We start from the raw sequence: 7,501 nt of genomic DNA on the forward strand, positions 1-7,501 counted from the left end.
GGCAGCAGCGTGTCTGAAGCCATAGCGAGCAGCGAGTTCCTTCTCCTCCTCCCCCGCTGAATGGCTGCACTGCTGCCGCCCTCAGTGCAGGCAGGAGCGCTGCTCCGCACTCCGGGCTGCCCGCTCGCCTCTGCTGACTGACAAGGAGAATGTGAGCAAAGGCAGGGACATGGCGGGAGCCCCGGGACTCCAGCTCGCTCACTCACTCATTCCCCGGTTAGCAGCTGCTCGGTGCCGGGGCGGAGGACCAGGCTGCCGTCGACAGCAGCACCGGCGCAGATATCGGCAGGCAGGGCGACTGAGAGCCAGTGTGGAGCCGCCGCCGTGTCCATCACCCCTGGGCAGTGCAAACAGCCTTGAGCCGGTGTCAGGCAGTGTTCATACACAGAGTGAGAGAGACAGGAGCTGCTCTCCCACCTCCAGCAGGGGCAGGCTGAGAGAGGGGGGGGTGGAGTTTACCCTGTCTTTCTCAATGCTGGGGGGAGGAGGGAGCTGCTGCCTGTTGATTCTGCTTGATGCAGGAAGGATGGAGCCTTGCTTTCTCTCATTCTGATCTGCTTTTGTCTCTATGTGTGAGCGTGAGAGAGAGAGGCTCTATTTCAAACTCCAGTGCTCACTAACAGTGACAAGAGGCTGTAAACTACATTGCCCACAAGGGCACATATAATCCTGCCCCGGCCTCGACTCGTTCATTTTTTTTACACATATATTCTCAACTTCAAGCACATTTCCCCACAAACATGTTCATTCAGTGAGTTGACTCCAGGTAACAAGCCTGTGAACAGACAATGGTCACCAGTTGAGCTTGGTGATTTTTAATGGAAAAAAAGCATACAAATAAACTTCACAGGATCATTGTACAGCACAGTCCGAAGGGAGAACATCGGTGAGGCAATTTCGCCCAAGTTATTTTGAAAAATAAAATAAAACCCAAACTCTGTCAGTCAAGCCATGCGGGGGAAGGCTCCAACATGATTTGAAATCTAGCTGAAAATAATTCAGGCATCATGGCATTGCTTCCCAAAATAACAACCAGAATTAATTATCCATTACAGGGTCTTTCAGCTACAATAAGAAAAGGTTTTTAAACCGCGGCTGAATATCTTCTGTCTTTACTTCTTTACTCTTTACTTCTGGGATATCAGTGCAACCCAAACTGGCACACACTGGGTCAGACACATCTGGATTTTATAGAGAACAAGATCATGGATTTAACAGGCTCCATTGATCTTTATATTCTCGTTCAAACAAATGCGCTTGGCAACTTTTAATTGGAGGAACCCAAGATGAAGGACAAAAGCTCAGAGTGCAGAACATCACTGAGGCTGAAAAGAGAGGACCATCGATCTGGATATTGCATTATCAGTAACAATAGTAAGGCTAAGAGTGTCCATTACTGAGTAAATCAAACAGCAATTTTTGCCAGCCTCATAATGTGCCGTAAATCCAAATTTTGTTGTCAGAGATACCCTGATCTCCCATTGTACCAGTGTTGACTAAGATTTGTATTGAAAGGCACTCAATGCCCTGAACCTGGAATGCCCAGAACCTGGAATGCCCACTAGTTCCTTCTAAACATGCTATTATGACGTTAACTTTCATCCAATACTTTATATTTTTAACGAAAATATCCCAGGGATCACCTGACTTTTATGGATCGAAACCACTCCCCTGGCCCAAGAGGGAACACAAGGTGACTTCCAGACTGGTGTTGTATTAATGCCTTTCCTGAAACTAATTCAGAAGGGTGATTTTTTGAATTGAATGGGTCATTCAAACGCAAAGATACTGGGTGCCTCAGACTATCAAAGAGTCAAACAATAACATAGGACTTGTAATCAGCAAACCACTATTTGGAATAATGAATTTGAACTTGTACTAGTCACATTATGAGAAACCATTTTGACTATCTGCTTTACATTCAGCAAAACTGCTTGCAGAGAGAGAACACAGACGAAAGCCATCAAACCAACTGCAAGTCATCCAAGCAGCCAAGGTAATAAACAGCAATACCTTGAAAGCGGGAAAAGGAATCCCCCAAACTGTTCACCTGAGAACCAAGGCCTCTACTTTACCCAGAGCATCAACTTAATCTAAGAAACGACATACCTGCCATGAAAGAGACTGAGATAATTATAAGTTGTAACCGTATTGTTTTACTTTTATTTGTATCTATGATAGTATGTATTAGATGAGTGAGTGAGACATTTCAAACATCGAGTATAAGTGAGTGATAATAAATAACCATCTTTGTTTTTAACTTCACAAAAGCTTGCTGCTGTTTCATATAATTAGTACAATCTGTGAGTTAGAAAGCACACATTTACCTCCGACACAAACATCCTGATCATGGGCAGTGAAATGAAACATGAATTCTGACATTGGCACTATAAAATGCTTGAGTTTGTGCATTCAGAAGTAAATGCACTTAATGTTATGATAATTGACAATTACTGCCAAACAAACTGACTGACACTGAAAATTTAATTTCATTCCTTCAAAAGTTAATTAGTGTTGGAGATTGTTTTGAAAACATAAATTCAAACAACGTTTTTTACTTTTTCTGTCTTCTTTATCTCACTCTTAATTATATCTTCTCTTCACAATCTTGATTCATTTTGTACATGTGTTGAATATAATTTGTACTTCCTCCTTTTTACTTCCTGTTTTAAACTCTGCATGCCTCAGGGAAGCTTTTTCCAGTCAGATTGGTTGAAGAGACTCACTGTTATTTACCCATTCCTTGACCCCCATTGTTCTTCTGAATGCACAAACCTAAGCATCTTTAGTGGGAACTAGTGGGCAGGTACCTCAGATATTGCAAGCCTTAATACAGTGGACCTTCCACAAAGGTGGTGCTTCAGGACTCTTGTCCTCTCTCCAGCTGGCAAGCAAGACTTCCACCTCCTGGATCAAATTCTGCCCCTAAGAGTCAGAGAAGACCAAGAGTTGTACAGCTTTGAGGCCGGGGTAAAAATGCAGAGGCTGTGAGAAGACTTGATCTCAAAACTGATTCCACAGATTAAGGGTGGACAATAGAGAGACATTTGATTCTGAGACCAGAGTCCTTGATTCTGAAACATTGGGGGTGATTCTCTGACCTCACCGCGCCTGCCGCAGATTGTGCCAATCCTGGAGAATGACATGCAGACCCAAAAATCAGTTTCTCGCCTGTATGCAAGTCTCCCAACCCTTTCCTAATGGTGTGAACCGGATCATGCCTATAAAAGGGCGCAAGGCTGATTAGCATATTTAAAGTAGTATTTAAATAAAAATTTCTTTTGGTATGTGTATGTGTAGGGAAAAATATTGTTCAAGACAAATGTAGGTACCTTACACAGGCAGAAATGGGAATTTATAATGGGGAACAACGAAATGGCTGACCAACTAAATACATACTTTGGTTCTGTCTTCATAAAGGAGGACACAAATAAGATACCAGTAATGTTGGGGAACACAGGGTTTAGTGAGAGGAAGGAACAGGAGGAGATTAATATTAGTAAAGAAATGATGTTGGGGAAATTGATGGAATTGAAGGCCAATAAATCCCCAGCGTCTAATAATCTACATCCCAGAGTAGTTAGGAAGTGGCTATAGAAACCGTGGAGGCATTAGTAGTCATCTTCCAAGATTCTATAGACTCTGGAACAGTTCCTACAGATTGGAGGGTAGCTAATGTAACCCAACTATTTAAAAGGGAGGTAGAGAGAAAACAAAATTATGGACTAGTCAGCCTGACATTAGTAGTGGGGAAAATGTTGGAGTCCATTATCAAAGATTTTATAGCAGAGCACTTAGAAAACAGTAGTCAAATTGGACAAAGTCATCATGGATTTATGAAAGGAAAATCATGCTCGACAAATCTACTGGAATTCTTCAAGGATGTAACTAGTAGAGCTGATGAGGGGAAGCCAGTAGAAGTGGTTTATTTAGACTTTCAGAAGGCTTTTGACAAAGTCTCACATAAGAGATTAGCATGTAAAATTAAAGCACACAGGATTGGGGGTAGTGTATTGCAATGGATGGAAAACTGGTTGGCAGACAGGAAATAGAGAATAGGAATAAACTGGTCTTTTTCTGAATGGCCTGTAGTGACTAATGGGGTACCACAAGAATTGGTGCAAGGACCCCAGCTATTCGCAATATATATTAATGATTTAGTTGAGGAAATAAAATGTATTATCTCCAAATTTGCCGATGACACAAAACTGGGTGGGAGTGTGAACTGTGATGGGAGTGTGAACTGTGATGGGAGTGCAGAGATGCTTCAGTGTGATTTGGACAAGCTGAGTGATGGGCAAATGCATGATAGATGCAGTATAATGTGGATCAATGTAAGATTATCCACTTTGGTAGCAAAAACAGGAAGGAAAATTATCTGAATGGCTGCAAGTTAAGAGAGGGAATGCGCAATGAGACCTGGGTGTCCATGTACATGTAAGCATGCAGGTGCAGCAGGTGGCAAAGGCGGCAAATGGTGTATTGGTCTTCATAGCGAGAGGATTCAATTACAGGAGTAGGGATGTCTTGCTGCAAGTATACAGGGCATTGGTGAGGCCATATCTGGAATACTGTGTTCAGTTTTGGTCTTTTTATCTGAGGAAGGATGTTCTTGCAATGGAGTGAGTGCAGCGAATGTCTACCAGACTGATTCCTGGGATGGCGGCATTGACGCAAGAGGAGAGATTGAGTCAGTTAGGATTTTATTCGCTGGGGTTTAGAAGAATGAGGGGGATCTCATAGAAACATATAAAATTGTAACAGGACTAGACAGGGTAGATGCAGGAAAGACATTTCCAATAGTAGGGGTGTCCAGGACCAGGGGTCATAGTCTAAGGACACAGGGTAAATCTTTAAGGATTGAAATGAGGAGAAATCACTTCACTCAGAGAGTGGTCAGCCTGTGGAATTCACTACAACACAAAGCAGTTGAGGCCAAAGCATTGTATGTTTTCAAGAAGAAGTTAGTTATACCTCTTGAAGCGAAGGGGATCAAAGGATATGGGGGGGGGGGGAGGGGAGAGACAGGATCAGGCTATTGAGATGAATGATCAACCATGATCATAATGAATGGCAGAGCAAGCTCAAAGGGCTGAATGGCTTACTCCTGCTTCCATTTTCTATGTTTCTATTTGAGTACTGCCCAGATGACCAATTGCACAAAGGCACTATCCAGTGTATCATTAAACCGTACCACATACAAGCTAGCTGCTGAATCAGCTGACCTTAGCTGAGGTGCTGCAATTGGATTCAGTTCCGCTGCATGAGGGAAGGAAAAAATAAGCATGGTTCCAGTTTGTAATTGCTACTCTGACTCAGACTGGATATTATGTCCATATTGACACTGAGTGTGAACGTAATCACGATGAGCTCTCAAGAACTAAATAGTTCACACAGTAACCCACCAGATTCATAAACAGTTGTCACTTTGGCACATGCAATGGACAATTGCCCAGCAAAAGTAAACATTTTAGGAGGAAAACAGACAATAAGATGGGGATAAGGAGAAAGACGTTGTTAGTGGCTTCTTTGGCAAACACTTTCAGAAGTTCAAGAAATATTTTCCACTCAGCTGAACATTTCTGTATGCATTTACCTTTATAACCCTCAATCTCCTTTCAAACCACATTCTCATTCAGTTTGTTGGTGTAATCAGCATTTTTCAAAATAATCTGCAATATTACCCTTCTCCGTATAATGAATAAATAGCAAGAAACCCTGCATGGATTTTAAACCATCTGAGATATACTTTCCAAATTTAATGTAAAAAGACAGCTCAATATAAAGTCATATACAAATGTATAAACAATGAGCTCTTGTGGTGTAGTGGGTGTTATCATTGCCTCTGTGCCAGAAGCTCTGGGTTCAAGTACCACGATGTGGAGATGCCGGCGTTGGACTGGGGTAAGCACAGTAAGAAGTCTCACAACACCAGGGTAAGACTCGCATTCCAACCATTATCTTGTAAATTGAGTTTGTGTCTTTATATGCCCTGTTTGTGAACACAACTCCCACTCACCTGATGATGGAGCAACGCTCCGAAAGCTTGTGGCTTGTGCTGCCAAATAAACCTGTTGGACTTTAACCTGGTGTTGGGAGACTTCTTCAAGTACCACTCCAGATGTTGGTGACAAGGAAAGTGCATTCAAACACAGCCAAACAGGTTAATTATGAACTTGTAAATCCTTCTGATGTACACCAATGGCAATTAGTGAGAGTGGGAGAGACTCAAGGTCAGTCATATGATGGAAAGAAATTTGAGACTTTTTCCTCATTACCCATAGTTCTAGGTATACAATATAAATGTAAAGCGTCTGTTGCCACAGTACTCAGACTCATTGGAAGGCCGGTTGGCACAGACTGGTGCCAACAGCATGGGGTTCGATCCCCATTCCGGTTCTAGTGGATTTGGGACCTGCTTCCATGCCCTACCCATGGTGATCAGGCAGAGAACTAAAGAAGAAGAACCACATGTATGACCAAGCAGCATTGCCAGAACTCTACCACCTCGCCTGCCCAGAATCGGAGTGGGCGAGGGTCCGACAACGGAAATCTCCGTTGACCTCAGGCAGGAATTTCCGGTCTCGCCTGAGCGAGACTGTAATATCATGCATATGTTTCTAAGATTACTTTAACATTTAAGCACAACCTGCTTATTTCAACATTATTTTAGTGGATCATTCTTTAAAAACATTTGTTTTAAAATTACAAACTTGTTTTAAATTTCTCATGGGAAATCTAAGCAATGGTCCTTCATTTTTATAATTAAAAAATCATTTCCAGATCCCTGTAACCTGAATGAACACAGTAAGAAGTTTAACAACACCAGGTTAAAGTCCAACAGGTTTATTTGGTAGCAAAAGCCACACAAGCTTTCGGAGCTGCAAGCCCCTTCTTCAGGTGAGTGGGAATTCTGTTCACAAACAGAGTATATAAAGACACAAACTCAATTTACATGAATAATGGTTGGAATGCGAATACTTACAACTAATCAAGTCTTTAAGAAACAAAACAATGTGAGTGGAGAGAGCATCAAGACAGGCTAAAAAGATGTGTATTGTCTCCAGACAAGACAGCCAGTGAAACTCTGTGGGGGTTACAAATAGTGTGCCATGAACCCAATATCCCGGTTGAGGCCGTCCTCGTGTGTGCGGAACTTGGCTATCAGTTTCTGCTCAGTGACTCTGCGCCGTCGTGTGTCGCGAAGGCCGCCTTGGAGAACGCTTACCCGAATATCAGAGGCCGAATGCCCGTGACCGCTGAAGTGCATCATGACCTGAATGAACCACAGTGATACATATAACATTAGCTGTTACACCACCAGCCATGTCAAAACAGGAATATAGCTGAAGTGGTGTGGTCAGGTCTTCCATTAACTTGCTGACCTTTCGTTCTGTTTAATTACACTCAATGTTCTAAATGTTTCCTATACATTAAACCTATGGCTCTGTGCTTTTTAGCTGACCTCGGCCAAAATGATGATAGGGGCTTTACAGTTACA

This window comes from Mustelus asterias, chromosome 7 (assembly GCF_964213995.1).
Source record: "Mustelus asterias chromosome 7, sMusAst1.hap1.1, whole genome shotgun sequence".
In the NCBI taxonomy this organism is placed as follows: Eukaryota; Metazoa; Chordata; class Chondrichthyes; order Carcharhiniformes; family Triakidae; genus Mustelus; species Mustelus asterias.